The sequence below is a fragment of the Pan paniscus genome, chromosome 23 (assembly GCF_029289425.2).
Source record: "Pan paniscus chromosome 23, NHGRI_mPanPan1-v2.0_pri, whole genome shotgun sequence".
NCBI lineage: Eukaryota > Metazoa > Chordata > Mammalia > Primates > Hominidae > Pan > Pan paniscus.
In genome coordinates, this window is record NC_085927.1 from 28300863 (window position 1) to 28324243 (window position 23381).

The 23381-nt window shown below is 49.9% G+C and overlaps 1 protein-coding gene across 11 annotated transcripts in view; it reads right to left on the minus strand.

Annotated features, from left to right (window-relative positions):
* The window catches only part of MICAL3 (microtubule associated monooxygenase, calponin and LIM domain containing 3), a 237192-nt gene that overhangs the window by 195538 nt on the left and 18273 nt on the right, over positions 1-23381 (minus strand). For 3 of the 11 annotated variants that reach the window (XM_055105727.2, XM_055105729.2, XM_034949079.3), the window contains exon 1: positions 18066-23349. The exons of 2 other annotated variants lie outside the window; for them this stretch is intronic. The gene's annotated coding sequence lies outside the window, so the exon portion shown is untranslated. Of the gene's footprint in view, positions 1-18065; positions 23364-23381 lie in introns of those variants that run through there. 6 more of the 11 variants (XM_055105731.2, XM_034949078.3, XM_063603457.1 and 3 more) reach the window with 4 other exon arrangements.

Sequence of the window (23381 nt, forward strand, 5' to 3'; positions counted from 1 at the left end):
AGCATCCTTCCCACTCTTTTAACAACCAAGGGTCTTAATTTCACCTGCTGCTGTCACTAGTAACTCCTAAGTCCACACGGGACTATGGGCACACTCATCTCTACCTATTATCCTCATGACAGAACCCTGTGCGCCCCAAGGATGGAGACCATCTCTACCTATTATCCTCATGACAGAACCCTGTGCGCCCCAAGGATGGAGACCGGCAGTGTCCTTCAGACTCAGCTGCACCTCCAAACTCTGACTCTGTACTCCCAAGTACAAGGCTGAAGCTAAATCTGCCTCCTCAGAGTCTCCACATGGCTTACGTCCCTAGAAGGCAGTGCTGCTTGTCCCACACCAGGTCTTCTGGTCCACGCCTCTTCTCTGTCCCCAGTCACTACCCTGTCCTCACCACCCCACCCTCCAGTGGACACCATTCCACACTGCCTGCCACATCTTCATCCTCTCTGGACACCTTCACACCATGCCACTTCCTATGGAAGAACCCTATGCTAAAGGTGTCCTATCAGACTCCGAGAGAATATTCTTGTTCCCAGGAAACAGACACTGAAGGATTCAGGAGTCAAGGGGGACACTTTCACTAATTTACAAATTGTTCTGGGAAAAAAAATTCAAAGAGAAGAAAAAAATATGAAAAAATAAATGGGGCAAAACGCAAATCATTGTGACTCTAGGTGAAGGGTAAATAGGAACTCGTGTACTATTCTCAAACTTTTCTGAAATTATACCAAAATAAAGCTATCCCCCAAAAATCCAAACCCTCACCTTAGCGTCAAAGTTCAACAATCAACAGCTCTTCTTAGAAGCCACTCCTGCCAGGCAAGTTCCATCTATCTGACATCTTGTTTCTGCCCCACTCTCAACACCTAGACTCAGGATTTCCCTGGTCCCTCCCTGCCAACCCACTTCCTCCACTGCCCTGAGAGCCAGTTCCTGACTCACTTCTTCCAGGGGTGCTGAGGAAGGAAAGGAACTAACATTCCCCAACCACCTGCTGCCAGCCAGGCCAACACTGTGCTCGACACATACCATACAGTGTTTCACCTAATCCTGCAAACGCCTCTGCGAGGAAGGCCTCCCTGGAGACTCGGAGAGATGAAGACACTGGTCCAAGATTACGCAGACACCGATGCAGAGCTGGAACAGGGACCCAGTGGCCTGTGCCACCCACAGCATTGACCCACACCTCACTGCTCCCTGACGCCTTCCCAGACCTCCCCCCCCACCCCCCACGCCCCACCCAGTCACTTGCTCAGTGAACACAGATGGGCTGCTTTGCCCCAGGTCCTGCTCTAAATGCTTAGGGATCTGTCAGAGAACAAAACAAACAGGGTTTCTGACTTCATGAAGCTTCCATTTTTGTGGGAGGAGATGGAAATAAAAGCTGTATTTATTAAACACTTATAGCACTGACTCCATGGCAGGTGTTATGCTATGCATTTTATAAATACAAATTCATTTGATCCTCACAAAAATTCTGAGTTAGGTATTGTTCATACAAATGAGGAAACCAAGGCAAAGGGGTTAAATAATCCACCCAAAGCCACACGAGTAGCAAGTGGTGAAGCCACAACTCAACCCTAGGCAGCCTGGCTCCAGAGCCCAGGCCCTCCACCTCTCAGTAAGCATGAGTGAGCAACACAGCATGCTAGAGGGTGAGTGCCCCGGAAAAATGGAGAGTAAAGCAGAGTAAAGGGAATCCGGAGCACGGAAGGAAGGAGACACACTGACATTTTAAACTGGGAGGCATGAGGATTCCCAGAGGAGGTGACATCTGAGCAAAGCCATGCAAGAGTTGAGGGAGTGCGCATGCAATATTGCAGGAAAGAGTGTTTCAGGGAGGGGGAGTCTGTCCCACAGCCCTGAGGCAAGGTGTGCCTGAAGCACGGGAGGAAGGTCTGGCCAGGGAGGGGACAGCCCCTGCCTTTTGTGCAGCAGAATGCCCAAGTGTGCTGCGTGCCAGATTCCCTGCCTCCTTGGTGCCCGTGCTGCTCTTTCAGTATTCACCTTGACTTCCAACATGAACCATGAACTCTGAGAACAGAGCCCGTAACCTCTACTCCCTCTGCTTGTCCCTGGTACTTTCAAGCTGATGTTTGCTGGATCTGTCTGCCTTGCCTTGCAGATTCCACAAAACTACAAGGTCCGGGAGGATGAGAAGGTCCTGCCAGGGAAGCTTCTGACACCTCTGTCACTGGTCCTCCTACACTAGTGGTGAGCAGTAGCCTCTGCCTGGGGTGGGGAAGCAGAAGTAAATGGCACTTGTATTCTGTATTTTCAAAGCCTGCCTGCCCAATTCTATATTCAAATTTTATTCCCAGTAGGCCCCTTTAAACTGGTAGGCAGCCAATTCCACCCTACTTGACAAATGGCAAAATCATCAGGTAACTCACCTGAACTCACTGTGCAGCAGCAGAATCGAGGCTTTCTCATCTAGACTGGGAGATCAGAGTCTGCAGAGGCCACTCGCATCTTCACCCTCCTTTAGGACCCACCCACCTTCTCTCAGGCCCAGCCCCAGGCCCTGCAGAACTCATGACTCTTGAATTTCAGATGTGCTGGGACACAAGAATCACTCTTGTTTTTTGTTTTTTGTTTTGTTTTGTTTTGTTTTTGAGACAGTCTCACTCTGTCGCCCAGGCTGGAGTGCAGTGGCAGCAATCTCGGCTCACTGAAACCTCCGCCTCCTGGGTTCAAGCAATTCTCTACCTCAGCCTCCCAGGTAGCTAGGATTACAGGCACCCACCACCATGCCCAGCTAATTTTTGTATTTTTAGTAGAGACAGGGTTTCACCATCTTGGCCAGTCTGATCTTGAACTCCTGACCTTGTGATCCACACACCTCGGCCTCCCAAAGTGATGGGATTACAGGCGTGAGCCACCTCGCCCGGCCACAAGAATGACTCTTAAGAGGTCCGTAATGACTGGTCCGGGCACAGTGGCTTATGCGTGTAATCCCAGCACTCTGGGAGGCCAAGATGGGCGGATCACCTGAGGTCAGGAGTTCGAGACCAGCCTGCCAACATGGTGAAACCCTGTCTCTATTAAAAATACAAAAATTAGCCGGGTGTAGTAACACATGCCTGTAGTCCCAGCTACTTGGGAGGCTAAGGCAGAAGAATCGCTTAAACCCGGGAGGCAGAGGCTGCAGTGAGCCAAGATGGTGCCACTGCACTCCAGCCTGGGCAACAGAGCGAGAATCTGTCTCAAAAAAAAAAAGAGGTAAGTAATGACCGAACAGTACAGGGTCCCGATCCCATCTAAGTAGGCTGAAGGCAAAGACTGAGCATTTAGTTAAGTCACAGAGAATTTAGCTAAACGCAGTGAGTCACCCACTTCACACAGAGAAAAATGCATCCCTCTACTCCTGTCTCATCACGCACAGAATGCCCAGATTTCTTTCCCATAGTTCCCCTTGAACTATGCAGGCTACTCATAAGGAATTAAGGAATATGCATCAGACACTTCCCTATTTCTAGTTTCAGTCTTTTAAGTAGCCAAAAGAAAATGCCTTTTTGTCCTACATCAGAAATGGTAGGATACCTCTTTTCTCCCATTTATTTCCAAAGTAGATTACACCAATTTAATTCCATTTTATTTTCTAGAGTAAGCATACAAAAAAATCCATCCTGGAAGAATCATTTTCGACTGGCGTGGTGGCTCACATCTGTAATTCCAACGCTTTGGGAGGCTGAGGCAGGAGAATTATTGAGACTAGGAGTTCGAGGCCAGCCTGGGCAACACAGCGAGACCCCATCTCCACTAAAAATAAAAGAAAAATTGTCCAGGCATAGGGGTGCATGCCTGTAGTCCCAGCTACTCAGGAGACTGAAGAAGGAGGATTGCTTGAGCCCAGGAGTTCCAGGCTGCAGTGAGCTATGATTATGCCACCGCACTCCAGCCTGGGTGACAGAGCAAGACCCTAACTCGAAAAAAGAAAAAGAAACAAGAAGAATCATTTTCCACAGACTGACAGGCAATGGAGGAGAGGAAAGCTGAAAGAGAAGGTGTTGGAAACTGTAACTGAGCGGCTGTTCTGTTCAGGAGATGGCCTTCCTCCTGGAGGCAGCAGGGACTGGCAGGAGCTATGTGAAGGAAAGTACGGTCCCCGCCCTCTGCAGCTTAGATGCTCAAGACAAGTGATCCGTGAGCCCTAGGCCTGCTCTCCCTCTAGGCCGCTGCTGGGCCTTCTGCCCCCTGGGCAGCCTAGCATGCGTGCTGGGGAACCGCTGCAGGTGTGTGGGTGCAGAGACGGGCAGGTACCTACCCACCTGTATGGAACAGCTGCCACGTCACTATTTACCTATGGCAGGTACTCCGAGCAAGAGCAATTGGAGAGATGCTAGCTTCAAAGACAGAAACAGCACTGTCACTGGGAACTTTCTTGATCACTGTCCTGTGGTGTGGACAAGAACATCCTTATTCTTCATAAACCCACACTGAATTATTTAGGGTAAAGGGGCACAATGTCTTCAATTTTCAAATTGGTCTGAAAAAAATGCATCTACACACTGGAAGAATGATAAAGCAAATGGGTTCAAACAATCAAATCTAATAAATCCAGGTAATAGATGGGGAGTGCCTGCACTCCTCCTGCAACTTCTCTGTAAACAGGAAATTATATCAAAATAGAGTTGCCCTAAAGGTGGCTACCTGTGGCTCCACAAACAGGCGGGCAGGCTGCCCCAGTCACAGCGGGGGGCACCTGCTGCCCAGAACACCCGAGGCCAAGGCAGCAGAGAAACCGGCACAGCACTGCCCCCAGGGAGACATGGGGACAGCTAACAATGCTGATGGAAGTCTGCGAGCATCCGATATCTCTTGAGTTTTTCTTCAGAACCAAGTCATACTCCTGGCACTTGGAAAACAAGGCCAGCTTTACCAACAGGGGGCTGGAAAGGCACCTACCCAGCATTATCCGGGGCGCTGCCCTCTCCTTATCCTTTCTATCTTATCAGTGTCCTCTTCTCAAAATGTATCTGGCATCAGGTCCCTTCCACTCCACATCCACTGCCAACATCCTGTTCCAGTTCCTTGTCATGTCACACCTGAATCATCCCCACCTGCCAGGGGTGGGCACACCACCACCCACACGCCAGATCCAGCCTGCAGGCAAAGAATGGTGTTTACATTTCTGGGTTTTTTTTGGTTTTGTTTCCTGAGACGGAGTCTCACTCTGTCGCCCAGGCTGGAGTGCAGTGACGCGATCTCGGCTCACTGCAACCTCCACCCTCCGAGTTCAAGTGGTTCTCCTGCCTCAGCCTCCCAAATAGCTGGGACTACAGGCGCCTGCAACCGCGCCCGGCTAATTTTTTTGTATTTTTAGTAGAGACGGGGGTTTCACCATCTTGGCCAGGCTGGTCTTGAACTCCTGACCTCGTAATCCACCCGCCTCAGCCTCCCCAAGTGCTGGGATTACAGGCATGAGCCACCGCGCCTGGCCTGGTGTTTACATTTCTAAAGGGCTGGGGAAAAAAATTAAAAGGAAGCTATTTTGTGACATGTAAAAATGACATAAAATTTAAGTTTCAGAGGCCACAAATAAAAGCATTACTGGAATCCAGCCACAGCTATCCACTTCTGTGCTCTCTGTGGCTGCCTTCACACAACAGCAGAGGGGAGCAGCCGCGGAGTCCAACCAGCTCATGGAACCTAGAACATTTACCTTCCGGCCTTTTACAGAAACAAATTTGCTGACTCCTCCCCGGCTGATCTTGCTTGACTCAGTTCTCCCGTCTCCACAAGATTAACTGACCTAAAACTCGACTTCCGCCGTCGCTCTGTGTTCAAACCCCCGGCAGGTTCCCCGATGCCCATAAAGCCCACACTGTACCCTGACATCCATTTGACCAGGAGAATAAACAAGAAAGCCCTCAAGGCCATGCCTTTGCTCATGCTGTTCTCTGCCTTTCAGGAAGCCCTTCCTGCCTTCCACCGCTAAGCCTGCCGCTACCTTACCTTGCCCTTGCGGTCAGGGCAAGGCTCTGGGAATGCTCCCAGCTCCCTGTGCTCTGCTCCCACAGCTCCCTATACTTACCCTCATCATAGCTCTTACCACACAGCGCTGAAATCAACTATTTGTGTGTCTGTCTTGCCAGCTGCAGCAAGATCCCAGAGGGCAAGGAATACATCTTACTTATCTCCCACCACCCAGACAGAACCCGGTACAGCAGCTCATCAATGCTGAACGCAACCCCAGCCTGGCCAGGCTGGCCTCCTCGCTGCCCCTGAATGCATGCTGCTCACGCTCAACCCTGAGCCTGCGCTCACCCCAGCACCCCCACATCTCACTTAAGACAATCCTACCATGGCCTGAGCACAGTTCAAATTGCATCTCCTCCGTAGGCCCACGGAAGTCAACATGGTCACAGGTTCAAACCCCCAACTCCTCTCACCCATGTGCCGAGTGCCCTTGCACAAGATGCTTGTGTCTCTGGGTCCTCATCTGTAAAGAGGGAATGACTCAGTATCCCCTAACTTGCAGGACTGACAACGCATATAAAGCTTCTGAACCAGTGCTTGGCATATAATAGATTTTCAAGAAGTAATAGTTAGCATGCTTGTTTTCCCGAATCACACCATCTATGCCTATTTCATCCCTTTTCTTCCCCATAACTGTTGTGTATATTACCCTGGCTCTCCTGAGGCAGGTTTGTCATGAGCAGAGACAAGGTCGTAGTACACTTTCATGAAGCCGCCCCTGCCCTAAAACCCAGGGCAACACAATATGTGGAAAAAGGGACCAACGGATACAACTTTAATAAATAAGTTATTTCAGGAGGCTTAAAGAATTGCTAATAAAAAAAAATGCAAAGCCCCAGGGGATCAGGAGTGAGCTAGAGAGCAGGCTTTTGCAGATGCTTTCATATTGATGAGAAAGGCAGTTAGAGAGCGGGAGCAAGTGGGATGAGGAGGGGACCAGCAAGATAGGAAAGAACTCCCCCTTGGAGGGTACTGTTCATTCTCACCCATCCAAACACTGCAAAGAAACCTGTGCTGACTCACTGGATAGTCTGGACCCAGCATGCTCCCCTGAAGACTGTCTCTGGATGACAGGAAGCCCCAAGCCTCAGAATTCCATTCCAAGTTTCATGAGCACCAGTCAGTGACAGTACCAGCTGATGCGTGGGGTGCTCACTGGGTGCTTACTACGTGCTGGGAGGATTCTAAATGCTTGTGACCATACAAGGTGAGTAGGACTGTTACGCCCTTCATTGCACAGATGAGGAAACTGAGCCTCGGGAGGATAAGGAACACACTCCCGGTCACACACTCTAGTAACCGGTATAGTACAGCACAGTCGGGTTCCAGAGTCCAAACTCTTAATCACAACGCAGTTTGAGTGTCTTACTCTGATTTAGCTCCACCATTTACCGGGTGAGAGATCTCAGGCAAGTCATCTAACCTCACTGCGCCTCATCTTTCAAGTGGGCCTCATACGGGTAACTTTGTAAGATTGTCATGAGGATTGAAGGCGATCATGCCATGACACATATTATGAAGCGGACTCCTGAGAAATCAGTTCCCTCCCACTTTTCCCATATCCCAATATAAGTGAGGTTTTTAGACAAATTCCTTGACCTCTTTTACTACTGGGAATGATCTATATGCCCTGCTGGATTTTCTTGCCTGCCTGTGCCTAAGCATTTGGACCTCATAAAAGCTTACAAAAATGGCCTGGAGACAAGCATTAAAGGAAAGCAACTGCACACGGAGCTGAGTGGGGCAGCACAGCAGAGATGGTCCACACGGCTCCTGGCATGCAGATGAATACTGCATGAGCAGAGGCTGGGCCAGCCAGGCCCTGCCAGGACGTGCCACAACTGACAGCCCGTGACAGCACCTAGATCCATGTGCCGCACCAACAGGCCCAGATGACAGGCCTGGGAGGCTGCAGGCAGAGCCAGGAGCACCTGTGCCTCTGAGCCTGCGTGTGTGTAAGTGCTGTAGGGGGACAAAGAGGGGCAGGCAGGTGAAAGTGACAGGCAGTCATTCCCACCAATGGTGGGATATCAGACTGCCTAAAATATTGTCCATAGCAAGGTAAATTTTTAAATTCCTACAGAAGGAATTGTTGCAAAATTCTTTTACTGTGAAGAATTTAATTTCAAGTCAAGAAGTACAGATACACACTAGTTTATTTTGAAGATAAATCCACGTTTCCATACATCAATTTTGCCTGAAGGGTAAGAGACACCTTAAAGCCATGAACCCTTCCCCTGGGCTGGTGGTCATGCACAGAGGGAACTTGTCATAAGCAGCATGTAAAAGTGTCCTTCATGTTAGCCAGTCAGCTATATTAATATAGCAGGAAGCAGAGATCAGGTGTTTAACTCATTTATAGAAGATATAAGTAATTTCTATTTGAATGGACCTGATCAAATGGAACCAAAGGTCTTAGAAAATAAAAGGTTAAAACCCAAGCAAAACGGTATCTCACTCATCATATCCAGCAGTAAGAAGTCCTATTAGGCCTTTTCCCACAACACATCAGCTTCCAAATACAGCACATGACAAAGAAATACTTCAGGGAGATGGAGGAATGGGGGGCTCGCTACTGTGCTGGCTAATGACATTATTACAAGGCTCCAACCAGCTTCGAGGCCGTGGTAGACACAGCACCTTGGTCCTAGGGTTAGAAAGGAGCTGTAGAAGCAGCATGAACAATCTAATGCCCAGAGCATGGATGAGGCGCCTCCATGCCCAGGACTGCTCCCACCCACCGTTGCTAGAGCACCTAGGAAAGGGCACAGACTGCAAAACCCTCCTCTAGTAAGGGCTGCCCAGTCCACTTGGGGCACCTATATCTCTCGATGAGTAGCTGGGCAAGGACAAGCACATTGAGAGCACCAGGTCCAAAGTGGTGATGGGCCCAAGGGCAGCCTGCAGGCAAGGGAAATGGTCCCAGCCTTTCCTGCAGCCAAAGTGCAGGGCTGGTCCTCAGGAAGGAGTTGCAAAATGATCCTGTTTGCAAAACACAAACATTCCACAAACAGCAGACACAGGGGGTAGGCAAATTCTAGAAATTCTCAATCTTATGTGCAAGAAATAAAACCAAATCAAGAATATTTTACTAGTTGGCATAAATTTGCTTAGCACTCTACGTCCAGGGCTTCCTGGCCAGTTAAATCCAGGTTACTGCACTTGCATGGCTGACAATGCATCCAACCCCTTAGAAATATCAACCTCTTGCAGACACAGGCTGTCTTACCACGTGGCACTTACATACAACAGGTGCTCAATAAATGTGCTGAAAAAAGTCAGTGTGTAAAGGATTCCTGAAGTAGGAATCCCCCCTGCTCCCTGGCTCCCTGAGGGTGGTTGAGGCCCAGGGGCTTGTTTGTATCCCCACCCCTCACTAGGGCCTAGCACGGTGCTCACTAAACCCGGAGGGCCGATTCAAGCTACCACCTGTGAATTTCTTCCCTGCCTCATACTGTCTTTTTCTGCCCCATTCCTCTTCCTTTTGCTCCCTGAACATTTATCTCATGGGATTTGGAGTCATTAGCTATGCAAATTATTGGGTTTATAGCCCTTTACCTCACTGGAACAGCTTCCCTGCTGTAAAATGGGGTGAAAGGACCCTACCTGAAGACTAGAAATGATGTGTGCGCAGTCTGGCCACGGTAAGGCGAAGCAATCACTGCTATGACTTTCTTATATAATTGTCCACAGGCCCCACTGTCTAAAGGTACTTAGAATACCAAAAGCAGAAAGTTTATTTGTTTTTCCTACCCATGCAAGGGTGGTTTTGAGAAAGCCTATCTGTTTTGGAAAGAAACTGACCCAAGCCCATGTCACTAGTTAAAATATTTCCTTTTTCCTTTTTCACAGGGAAATGAATGACTCTGACTACTCATGGCCAAACTGGGTAAAAGGTTCTGTTCCATAAGTTCACGTGCCAATTATACACAGTGATTAGGATTCCCAGATGGCTTTTTTTTTTTATTTTACTTTAAGTTCCGGGATACATGTGCAGAACGTGCAGGATTGTTACATAGGTATACATGTGCCATGGTGGTTTGCTGCACCTGTCAACCTGTCATCTAGGTTTGAAGCCCCGCATGCATTAGGTATTTGTCCTAATGCTCTCCCTCCACTTGCCTTCCTCCACCCCTGGCCCAGCTCATTCTCTTAAAAGAATCATCACAAAGGAGTTTAGCTGGGGCAATAATGGATCTGCTTGGGTTCCACAACTTGGGAATCAGAAGGAAGGGAAGGGCTTCTTCATCTTTTCCAGGAGCAGGGCAGCCCTCAGCACTCTCTGGATTAACAAGGCACAGCCCCCAGGTTCCTGAACACACAGTGTCCTAAGTGCCCCCCTGGGAAGCGCCCCCTGTGCCCACGCTCTCCTCCCAGTGCTTCAGAATTACCTCCTGACTCTGCCCCCTGAGAAGCAGGCCAGGAATATTTCAAGGAATATGCCAACTAACCTCAATGCACCTCTCCTGGCACTTCAGAGAGAGAACTCAAGAGTGAAGAGAGGGAAATATGGAGGAGGGGTCTGAAGACAGGAAGGGGTGACCCCCCAGGACGGAGGTAACCCCGTGGAATATGCCCAAGTCAGTTGCCCTCAACTGGTCTGTGATACCACAAGTCCAAAACCCAATGCCTTCATCTAAATCCTGATGCCACCACTTTTTTTAGCCCTCTGTGCCCCACTTCCTAGTGTGAAAAGCAGGGATCATAACAGCACCCCGTCTGTCCGCTGTGGTGAGAACTGAGCGCGTTAAGACACGTGGGCACTCAGGACAGAGTGTGGCATGGCCAACAGTCTCTAAGCATCTCTGATGCTGCCATCGCTGCTGTGCTCATCAGCGCCAGGTGCTGTTCTCCCACCCCTGTCCCTGTCCCATCACAGCCTGACAATTCTCAGCCACAACAAGGAGCTTTGTTGGTGGAGGAGGGAGGAATATGGCTAGAACCTCTGTAAGCTGACTTTCTGTGGGCTGGGGACAGTCCACGCTAAAGGGTAGCTGCCATTCCCCTGGGGGCTCCAGGTGCCAGGAGTGAGCACTCTGCATCTTCCCCCTGACCAAGCTGCTCCTCCTCTCTTGGCTTCCAACACTGGCACTGGCCTCCCGGGACCCATGCTACCTCCAGACTTCAACTGGCAACAGAAAAGAGACAGAGGGCTGGGTGCAGTGGGGTGCCTGTAATCCCAGCACTTTGCAGGGATCGCTTGAGCCCAGCAGTTCAAGACCAGACTGGGCAACACAGAGAGAGCTTGTCTCTCCACAAAATTTAAAAATTAATCGGGTGTGGTGATGTGGGCCTGTAGTCCCAGCTACTCAGGAGGCTGAGGTTGGGGGATGGCCTGGCCCGGGAGGTCAAGGCTGCAGTGAGCCGAGATCATGCCACTCCAGCCGGGGCCACTCCAGCCGGGGCCACAGAGTAAGACTCTGTCTCAAAAAAAAAAAGAAAAAAAAGAAGCATGGGCAGGAGAGAAGAGAAGCCTGGGACCCACTAAGGTTTCATTTCGCCTTTACACAGGAAAAGTCAATAAAAGCCACTAGTTAACCACAAGGCTGTGCTGTCCATCCCTCTCCTGCCAGAGTTAACCAGACCGAATCTCCTGCCAGAGTTAACCAGACTGAATCCTTCAACAGATATACAATTCAACAGACACCTGCAGACGTGCCTAATGCAGGAAGACTCCTCACTAGATTCCCTCACACATAACACACATGCACTCTGAGCTGGGCGCTAGAGAGACACGGCCTAACAGAACACGAAAAAGATACTGTTGTCCTTGCCAAGGTCCTCACTACTTAGCAGAAGCTCTTGCCCTTCCGCTTCCACCTTTCATCAAGTTGTAAGCCAACAGTCTCACTTCTTCTCTCTTCTTTAATCTGATTTCTGTCCTCCCTTTTTCTTTTAAGAGACAGGGTCTCACTCTGTCACCCAGACTGGAATGCAGTGGTGTGATTATAGCTCACTGCAGCCTCAAACTCCTGGCCTCAAGTGATCCTCCCACCTCAGCCTTCTGAGCAGCTGCGACTATAGGTGTACACCACCATGCCCGGCTAATTTTTAAAATGTTTGTAGAGACAGGGTCTCACTATGTTGCGCAGGCTGGTCTCAAACTCCTGGCCTCAAGCAATACTCCTACCTTGGCCCAGCCTCTCAAAGTGCTGGGATTACAGACGTGAGACATTGCACCCAGCCTTTTCTTTAATTTTTTTTTTTTTTTTTTTTTTTTTGGGACAGTAGGGTCTTGCTCTATCACCAAGGCTGGAATGCAGTGGTGCGATCTCCGCTCACTGCAGCCTTGGCCTCCCAGGCTCAAATGATCCACCTACCTCATCCTCCTGAGTAGCTGGGAATACAAGTGTGCAACACCCACACCTGGCTATTTTTTGTATTTTTTTGTAGAGACAGAGTTTCACCATGTTGGCCAGGCTGGTCTGGAACTCCTCACCTCAGGTGATCTGCCCACCTCGGCCTCTCAAAGGGCTGGGATTACAGGCGTGACCCACCACACCTGGCCTCTTTTCTTTTTTAAAACTGCGGCAATCATCTCTCCTCTGTTGAACTCACCAATGAGAAAAAGTCAATGGGGCCAGGCATGGTGGCTCACACCTGTAATCCCAGCACTTTGAGAAGCTGAGGCAGGCAAATTGTTCGAGCCCAGGAGCTCTAGACCAGCCTGGACAATGTGGCAAAACCCCATCTCTACAAAAAATTTTAAAAATTAGCCAGGCTTGGTGGTGCACGCCTGTAGTCTCAACTACTCAGGCAGTCAAGGTTGCAGTGAACCATGATCGCACCACTGCACTCCAGCCTAGGTGGCAGAGTGAGATGCTGTCTCAATTAAAAAAAAAAAAAAAAAAAAGGCTGGGCGCAGTGGCTCACACCTGTAATCCCAACACTTTGGGAGGCCGAGGCCAGTGGATCACAAGGTCAGGAGATCGAGACCATCCTGGCTAACACGGTGGAACCTTGTCTCTACTAAAAAAAAAAAATACAGAAAATTAGCCGGGCATGGTGGCAGGTGCCTGTAGTCCCAGCTACTCGGGAGGCTGAGGCAGGAGAATGGTGTGAACCTGGGAGGCGGAGCTTGCAGTGAGCCGAGGTCGTGCCACTGCACTCCAGCCTGGCCCACAGAGCAAGACTCCGTCTCAGAAAAAAAAAAAAAAAATGCAATCAACTGCAAGGCTTGGGGTGACAGTTTCCTGGTCATTCTTCCCAGTTTTTTCGTGTCTTTATAGCTAGAGATGACTAAAGCCCACCTCCAAGAAAACAGCAAGTCACGTACAACGGAAGCCCATGGGGGCAGGATGCTGTTCTCTCCACCGGGGCAATTCAAGCACCCGAGTGTCTGACACCACCCATCACCCAGGGGATCCGAGCTGAATTCTGAAGACTGGAACCAAAGATGACAGAGTGCGTGGCTGGAGAGAGGGGGAAGTCCACAGAGTTTAGGTAAATTTCTGAACCACATCCCCACCACGCCCACAATGTACTGCATTAAAGTACACTGGAAGCTAAAGACCAAAAAGGAATCAGATTTTCAATTTTGCCACCTAAAGTAGAAACTGAGAGCCTTATTTACTGCACAGATTTTAGCCCAAGTGCCATGCCTCCAATTTCACAATTTTACCAGCAGCTTAAGCAAAATGGCCTGGACACTAAAGATGGCCTCTGGATCAGAGTATCACTGATTTCCTCTGTCCACAAACCACTTTGATTCTCTTTGATTCTCTCTGTCCCTAATCTCCCCAATCTCCCCATCTAGTTTTTTTTTTTTTTTTTTTTGAGACAGAGTCTTGCTCTGTCACCCAGGCTGGTGTGCAGTGGTGTGATCTTGGCTTCACACCTTGGCCTCCTGAGCTCAGGCAATCCTCCCACCTCAGCCTCCAGAGTGGCTGGGACCACAGGTGCACACCACCACACCCAGCTAATTTTTGTACTTTTTGTAGAGATGGGGTTTAGCTATGTTGCCCAGTCTGCTCTCAAACTACTGGGCTCAAGCAATCTGCCCACCTCAACCTCCCAAAGTGTTGGTATTACAGGCATGAGCCACTGCACCCGGCCCATCTGGTCTTATTAAATACTTCATTCTCTGCAAATGCAGATGTTTTCTCAGCTCTGATTATTTTTTCTAAAGTAATGACCCCCCACCTGGCTAAACGAATGCTTCTAGCAAAGGAAAAGACCAGGATGTGAAAACTGTACTGCAATAGAACATAATGCCCGTCCAACTCCACCTCCCGTCAGACCTGGGTGGTGGCAGCAGCAGGCGTCAGGGCTCTCAGGCCTGCCCATTAGTCATCCCTAAGGCCCGTTAGCACACGGGTTAGGAGGAGCACACACTCTGGAATCAGAAAGCCCAGGATTGAACCCAGCCCTGCTTTCAGTCAAGGCTTTGTCACTCACTATCACTCCCTTGACCTAGGACCTCACAAAACCTTGTCATCCGTAAAACTGGGGATGATAAGTTCTACCTTGAATGTTGTTGTGAGGAATAAATGAGGTAATGTCTATGCAGCACCTAGCACAGATTCCTGCAGATAAACACTCAATAAATGTTAACTATCATCCACTATCTAGTCATCAGAAAAGCACAATGATCTGGTATCTTTAAGTCCTTCCGCTTCCAAAAAAAAAAAGAAAAGAAAAAAGAAAAAGATGTGTGGATTTTTTCCCCCTAAAGGTCTCAGTGAAGTGAAACTTAAGAAGGAAAACCTGGGCCGGGTGTGGTGGCTTACGCCTGTAATCTCAGCACTTTGGAAGGCCAAGGAGGGTGAATCACCTGAGGTCAGGAGTTCGAGACCAGCCTGACCAACACGGTGAAACCCTGTCTCTACTAAAAAATACAAAAAATTAGCAGGGCGTGGTGGCAGGTGCCTGTAGTCCCAGCTACTTGAGAGGCTGAGGCAGAAGAATCGCTCGAACCCAGGAGGCAGAGTGCATGAGCCAAGACTGCGCCATTGCACTTCAGACTGGGCGTGACAGAGCGAGAGACTCCATCTCAGAAAAAAAAAAAAAAGAAGAAGAAGAACCCAATTCAAATCCCAGTTCAGGGACCAACTCATTTGCAACTTAAAGCAAATCATGTTACCTCCATTTCTTTGCCTATAAAATAGGAATAATAGACTCTATTAAACTTTAACGACTTCAGAGACAATTAAGAATCAATGAGATAACAGGTCATGAAAAAGCTTTCACTTCCTCAAGTAAAAAGCAACAAGTAGTAAATCCAGAGCATAATAATAATAATAATTATTATTATTATTATTTTGAGATGAAGTCTCGCTCCGTATCCCAGGCTGGAGAGCAGTGGCGTGATCTTGGCTCACTGCAACCTCCACCTCCCAATTCCCGGTTAAGCAATTCTCCTGCCTCAGCCTCCCCAGTAGCTGGGATTACAGGCGCGCACCACCACGCCCAACTGGTATTTTTAGTACAAACGGGGTTTCACCACGTTGGCCAGGCTGGTCTTGAACTCCTGACCTTGTGATCCGCCCGCCTGGCCTCCCAAAGTGCTGGGATTACAGGTGTGAGCCACCGCGCCGGGCCCAGAGCATAATTATTATTAAAATGCCAGGCCCCATAATATTATGGAACATAAATAAGCCAATGATGGCTCTTATTTTTTCTAGAACATTAGGTTTGATGCCCTTTTCGTCTGTTCACATGGAACCTGCTACAAGACGGAGAAGGCAAATGGCTGCTCCTAGCAGATCCCAGTTCAGAGGCACGGCCCAGCAAAGCTAGCACTCTGCCAGTGGTCAGGCTTCGACCATCCTGGGCCACTTCTCAGAAGCCAGTGCCAGGAGAAATTAGGTAATTCATCTGGTTCTACCTGGACATGTGAAACCAACGACAACCAAAATCCTCACCTGCAGGACTACTCGACAGATGCAGGAAAGGGTCCCCTTTGACCCTCTGTTCTTCTGTACTGAATGGTGTACCACTCTTCCAGGGCATGTGCCATCCTTCCTTTAAAGTGCAACACATGATCCAGGAAGAAGAGCTCAATTTTTCCTTATTTTTACTTCTAGGACCAAGACATGAGTTTCATTTTTAATCTACCACAGAAATGTCTGGAGAGCTGGAAGTTTGAGTGGGAGGAGGAATGGGGGGGACCTCATTACCCTAATTTAAAAACGGAGCATGCAACCAAAACTGCATCCAATATCATCATCCCCAGGTCTCTCAAACCCAAGGAAGAGAGGAAAAATTTACTTTTATGTTTATTGAACATCTGCTATGTGCCAAGGACTGTGCTAAGTTCTTCACGTACATTATTTCCAAAGCCCATTTTCTCTTCCACACCTAGTAACACCATGGAATAACCACCACGGAACAGGATCATCCCAGGTGGGGGTTTGGGGGGAGGAATTACAATATGCAGTCAAGTTTAAGACGTTTCAAATGTTAGCGCTGTAAACACAAATAAACAGCTTTGACTGAGGAACCAGGTCTGAGTTCTAAAGTATCCTTTACAGGAGGAACACACAAACCATGTCTTTCCTATAATTATGAAATTAACTCACGCTGTTGAATACACTATAAAAAAGATTTAAAACTTCTAAATCTGGAGCACAAGAAAAACTCACTATAAGACTTGAACAATCTGGGGCTGGATTTCTGACCTGAGAAGTACATCTGGCAATCAAATATGGAATGAACGGCATCCTCTGAGAGGGCTGCAGAGATGTGCTCACGGGAGAAGGTAACCACAATGAACTGGCCTGTGTGCGGCCAGGTAACCAGAAGGCGGGGCTTTCCTGCAGGCGGCAGCGACTGTAGGAAGATGTCTTTCTCAGCTTAAAACCTAGTTCATCCTCATCCCTGGAGTACAACGACTGTCTATGGAGCAAAGTGTCAGATGGGACCAAATACACATTGGTGGCTTGATATTCAAATGTCATCCTCTCCATGCACATCCCACTAAAAAGAAGCTTAGGGGGAAAAAAAAAAAAAGCTGTCCACCTGTCCACAGTTGACCTTCATTCCTCTACATCAACCCGTTTCACATAAATCACAATTAACATCTGCATTAAACACCATTAAAAGAACACAAATGTGGTTTGAACTCTTGGACATACTTTCTCTGCATTCAGAGTCAGGAAGACCAGCCAAGATACGGGGCTGGTCCCCGCCCCTTAACGGGATGCGGCACAGAGGCTTTGCCTGAGGGGCCTGCCAGACCCCTTCGTCCCGGCTACCTACTGAGCAAGTGGGGTGGCGGCTCACCAGTGCCGCATGCCAGGCGGAGGGTCTCGCTGCGGCTGGCTTTCTGCTAGGCCAGGCAAGCCCGGCTCCGTGTAGGGCTCCTCAAGGTGGTTTCTTAGCTGGGAATTTCCCATGTGCCCCGGAGACCTCCAAAAGCGCGGTACCCTCGGAAGGCAGCTAGGGAAGGGGCATCACTGAGACTAGAAGGGAAGGCGGCTGCGATCGCCCGGCCGCGCCCACCGCCCCCACAAACGGAAAGGCGCGCCGGGGTCCTCTCGGCCACCTACCTGCCAGGGTCGCAGGAGCCCACGCTTGGCGCACGCCACCGCCAGGCCGGGGCAGCGGGACGGGGAGGCCCCGAGGGCCAGGCCGCGGAGGCAGGACCCGGCGGAGCCTCGGCCCGGAGCCTGCGGACTCCGGTAAAGACAGAGACCCCCCCCGCCCCAAAAAGCACCCCCCCACCCCGCACCCAGAGCCGGGCTAAGCCCCCACCCTCCGCCTCCCGCCTGAAGCGAGCAGCCTCCCCGCGCTTCCCCGCGCCTGCTGCCCCGGAACTCAGGACCAGCCGGCGCACCTGGCCACGCATCCTCCGGCGGGAGGTGACCACACGGGAACGCGAGGCGGGGGCTTCCTCGCGCCCCGCCGGCCGGACGCAGAGTTATAAGCGCAGCCGGAAGGAGGCGCCCGCGCCGCGGCGGGTCCCGGCTTCGGCACTGCTCGGGCGGGAGGCTCGGCGCGCGTCCGCTCGCGGGGCCACCCGCTCCAGAACCGCCCGCCGGGACCAGCCCGGGGCCCGAGACCCCGAGCTCGGGCGCGAGCAGGATGCGGCTCCCCGGGGACGGTTGGCGCGGGTCGGAGTCCCGAAGCCCCGTTCTTACCTCTGCCTCATACTGCGGTGTCCCTCGGCGCCGGCGTCGCTGTGGCCGGCCAGTGCCGCCCTGTCCCGCAGCCCGAGCGTCCGGCGCGGTAAGCAGCAGCCGGAGAAGCGGCGCAGCCGGGGGATGGGCGGGCACATGGAAGGGCGGGGGTTGTGGCCCTCGGGCCGGACCACGGGACCCCAGCCTCGGGGGCGAGATATCTCAGTACACCTCGAAAACTGGCAAGCGGCCCCCGTCCTCAGGGACTCCATTGCTACTTGCACGCTCAGTCTTGCCAGAATCTCACGGGATATGTGCAAAAGGCAAAGAAATAAGCTGTCGCCACGCCCTTCGTCCTCTCCGTCCCCCCGCAGGATCCATATGGTACATTCCTCAAAGCCCAACGGGAGACGGGAAAGAACTGATTGGTTGGTAATCTTGGAAGGGGCGAGAAGCCACATGAAGTGGCCAATGGAGAAACCCGGTGGGCATATCAAAGCCTGCCAGCGAAGAGAAGAGAGGATGTATTTAAAGGGGACTTGTTGGCCGGGCGCGGTGGCTAACGCCTGTAATCCCAACACTTTGGGGAGCCGAGGCATGCGGATCACTTGAGGTCAAGAGTTCAAGACCAGCCGGGCCAACATGATGAAACCCTGACTCTACTGAAAATACAAAAATTAGCCGGGCGTGGTTGCACGGGCCTGTAGTCCCAGCTACTCTGGAGGCTGAGGCAGAATCACTTGAACCCGGGAGGCGGAAGTTGCAGTGAGCCGAGATGGTGCCACTGCACTCCAGCCTGGGCAACAGAGCGAGACTCCATCTAAAGAAAGAAAAAATAATAATAAAGGAGACTTGTTTGTTGCTCTTAGTTGCCGCAAAATGAAACTAGGATTTTCATTCTAGTTGGGAAGCAAAGAGGTTAGGGGGAATTTCAAATTTTTGGAGGAGGGCGCTAAGAGAAAATATAGAGCAGAGGCCGGGCGCGGTGGCACACGCCTGTAATCCCAGCACTTTGGGAGGGAGGCCGAGGCGAGCAGATCACAAGGTCAGGAGCTCGAGGCCGGCCTTACCAACATGGTGAAACCCCGTCTCTACTAAAAATACAAAAAATAGCCAGGCATGGTGGCGCGCGTCTGTAATCTCAGCTACTTAGGAGGCTGAGGCAGGAGAATCGCTTGAACCCAGGAGGCGGAGGTTGAACTGAGCCCAGATCGTGCCATTGCACTCCAGCCTGGACAACAGAGTGAGCCTCTGTCTAAAAAAAAGAAAACGAAAATATAGAGCGAATTGAACCAAATATATCTTGTATGACCTTGAGCAGGTAAGTACAACCCTCAGCCTCAGTCTCATCATCTGGTCCAATGAGGATACTGGACTGCACTTGGTGTCTGATGGCCTTCACACACTTCATGTGTGATCCTATCATCCTTTGCACAGGAATAGCAATATCTGCAAATATTCTTCAACTTTGGGCATTATCCACTATCTTAAAGAACTTTAGGCTGGGCGCGGTGGCTCACGCCTGTAATCCCAGCACTTTGGGAGGCCAAGGCAGGCAGATCACGAGGTCAGGAGATCCAGACCATCCTGGATAACACGGTGAAACCCCATCTCTACTAAAGATACAAAAACAAAATTAGCTGGGCGTGGTGGTGGGCGCCTGTAGTCCCAGCTACTCAGGAGGCTGAGGCAGGAGAATGGTGTGAACTCGGGAGGCGGAGCTTTCAGTGAGCCAAGATTGCACCACTGCACTCCAGCCTGGGCAACAGAGCAAGACTCCATCTCAAAAAAAAAAAAAGAACTTTAGTTGAAAGTCGATAGACTTTCTGACACCTACTTTCAGCGACAGTATCAACCCCACCTTTGGTAAAGACGAATCCCGTCTTCTTTCTGGGTCCCTCATCTCTTAGAGAAGAATATTCTTCTTATGTGTGGGGCCCTCCACCTCCAAGTAGTTCATAATTTCTACTTCTCCAAGAAGCACCCCTTTCTCTTCCTTCTCCCTTCCTTCTCATAATCAGACAAAACTTCGATTAATAATTCATTCACCCAATGAGCTGTCCACAATTCCTGCCTTCAGCAACAAACCCCACTGCTCACCCCTCCCTAGAGCTGCGAAAGTGCTCGTCCCTAACTCAGTCTGTGACAACCATTCAACCACACATGGCCAATTGTGCTTTCATCCACACTACAAGCCAAATTTCAGACTTTCTAACCACTCCTTGGGGTCTGCTCGGTTTTAGAGCTTTACACCAGCCTGCTAGGCTTACAATTTGGCTACCAAGCTTCAGCTCCATCTTCTTTAGTTCAGAACTTTTCAACCTCCCAACAGCTGGTCACCCCACCGCCACTCAACCAGCTTCCAATCACGTAGGGAGTCTGGGATACCCTTTCTTTCTTTTTTTTTTGAGATGGAGTCTCACTGTGTTGCAAGTCTGGAGTGCAGTGGTGCCATCTCAGCTCACTGCAACCTCCACCTCCCAGGTTCAACTGATTCTCCTGCCTCAGCCTCCCAAGTAGCTGGGACCACAGATGCCTGCCACCACACCTGGCTAATTTTTGTATTTTTAGTAGAGACAGGGTTTCGCCATGTTGGCCAGGATGGTCTCGATCTCCTGACCCTGTGATGTGCCTGCCTCGGCCTCCCAGAGTGCTGGGATTACAGGCATGAGTCACTGCGCCTGGCCCCTGGGATAGCCTTTCTAATACCTCCAGATAACTCATCTTCCAACTATAATCCAAAGAGCTCTGGAAAGTGCATCCCTCCATGAAGCCTTCCAGATTGATTGCCAGAAGCTGCTAGCTTACAGAGCTTCCATTTCTACTCTGTGCCTTGCCATAACCCAACTGTCCATGCTCTCTGCCCCAATATACATTTCTTTTTTTTTTTTTTTTTTTTCTTTTGAGACTGAGTTTCGTTCTTGTTGCCCAGGCTGGAGTGCGTGATCTCGGCTCACCACAACCTCCGCCTCCTGGGTTCAAGCGATTCTCCTGCCTCAGCCTCCCGAGTAGCTGGGATTACAGGCATGCGCCAACACGCCCAGCTAATTTTGTATTTTTAGTAGAGACGGGGTTTCTCCATGTTGGTCAGGCTGGTCTCGAAATCCCAACCTCAGGTGATCCACCCGCCTCGGCCTCCCAAAGTGCTGGGATTATAGGCATGAGCCGCCGTGCCCGGCCAATATACATTTCTTATTGACATATTTCCCTGTCTCCCTGATGGCCACAGCAGCAGCAGCCACAGCTTACATTGATTAAGTGCTCACTATGTGCTAGGTACTGTTGGGAAGTGCTTTGCCCGCATTATTTAACTTCACCCTCATATCAATTCTGTGATGTTCCTTATTATTCCCCTTAGTACCGTTTTGCCTTCCTGAGGAAAACACAAGAGCTTAGTGAAACTGATCTGCCCGAGTGCACACAGAGGTCTGACATCTAGTGCCCCCGCCATAACTCCACAACGCAATACTGTCTTGAGTTTCTTAAGAATCTACTGCATGCCAGATGAAAGATAATCTCATATATTTACTTATTTATTTTTATTTCTATTTTATTTTATTTTTTTTTTTGAGGCAGAGTCACACTCTGTCACCCAGGCTGGAGTACAGTGGCGCAATCTCGGCTCACTGCAACCTCTGCCTCCTGATTTCAAGCGATTCTCATGCCTCAGCCTCCCAAGTAGCTGAGATTACAGGCTCGTGCCACCACGCTTGGCTAATTTTTATATTTTTAGTAGAGATGGGGGTTTCGCTATCTTGGCCAGGCTGGTCTCGAACTCCTGACCTCAGGTGATCCACCTGCCTCGACTTCCTAAAGTGCTGGGATTACAGACGTGAGCCACTACGCCAGGCCTCATACATTTATATTATGTTTATATTTATTTCTATACCTATAATATCATTTCAGTCTCAAAACAGTCATGTGAGGAGAGTTGGTAGAAGTCTATTCACAGATGAGGAAGGAAACTACAGCTCAGAGAGCATGACCGTTTGGCTAAGGTAGCAAGGCTGGTAAGTAACTGAGCCTGGCTTTCCACACTGCATTCTTTCCATTGCAATTCTGCCCCCTGCGTGAACACAACCTTTTTACATGTAACAACCAGAGAAGGAGGAAACAAATACAAAATAGCAAAACCTAAGCCACAGGGTTTAGGGAGTGTGGTACAAGGAGTGCTTACAGGAGGCCAGAAAACAAGTCAAAGAAGACTTCTATGAAGGGTGAGATCACTGTGGACTTCTTTATACTGGTTTGTTGTTTATATTCTGCCCATGAGAGTGTGTCTTGGACACATCTGGCAGATTCAATAGCAAAAGGCCACAAAACTGCCCCGTACCGCTGGAGTGCTGGTGGCTAGAATTAGCCCCATGTCAACGAAGAAGGGACTTCTGTGTGCAATGCTGCTGCCGACCAGTTTGGGAAAGTTCTCAACTGGCTGTTTAGCAAACTATCCTGCTCCACCGGCAGTTTTAACACTCCCCTGCAAATACAGGCTGGGCTCATTATTTCTTCTTTTTCAACTGTTGACACCCTCACAGGGTTGGAGAGCCTAGCAAAATTGTGTGGGAGCAGCAAACTTTTAATATTGATTAAGCAGCCTGAACAAGGTGATTGCGAGGCCAATACTTCTGAGTTGTTCTTTGCCAGGTCCAGCCATAGTCAATCAAGTTAATTCTCACTCCCATAGCTCTCTCTTTTCTCATCCCCAGAGAGCTCTAAAATGTCTCTGCTTATCTGAGTGCTTTCTTTATGCATTCAAACATTTATTGGGCACCCACTACAAGCAAAGAACTGGCAGCTTGTGTGGGGTTATCCTGATGGATCCGCACATGAAGTGTGTACTTAGGGCATGGGGTGATTAAATATCAGACCCCCTTCCGTAAGGAAGGAATCTGCCTGAGCACCTCAGAGAGTGCAAGTGGATCCCATCTACGGCGAAATGTAGGTGCTCATGTTGGGAAGTCTGCCCCCCTAGTAGGAGAAGGAGCACTAGGTTGAGAAATGGCCCTGGGTTGGGGAGATGGGCAGTGTCCTGCGGAGGTGGAGAGTGCCCAGAAATAACTGGACACATAGTAAACAATAGGGAGAATCATCTAATTCAATCCACAATGGAGCCGGTAGAAGATTTGTGGAATATGCTATCTTATTTTCAATTTAAAAAATATTTTCTGGGCTGGTGACGGTGGCTCATGCCTCTAATCTCAGCAGTTTGGGAGGTCGAGAAGGGCAGATCACCTGAGGTCAGGAGTTTGAGACCAGCCTGACCAACATGGAGAAACCCCGTCTCTACTAAAAATACAAAATTAGCCAGGCATGGTGGTGTATGCCTATAATCCCAGC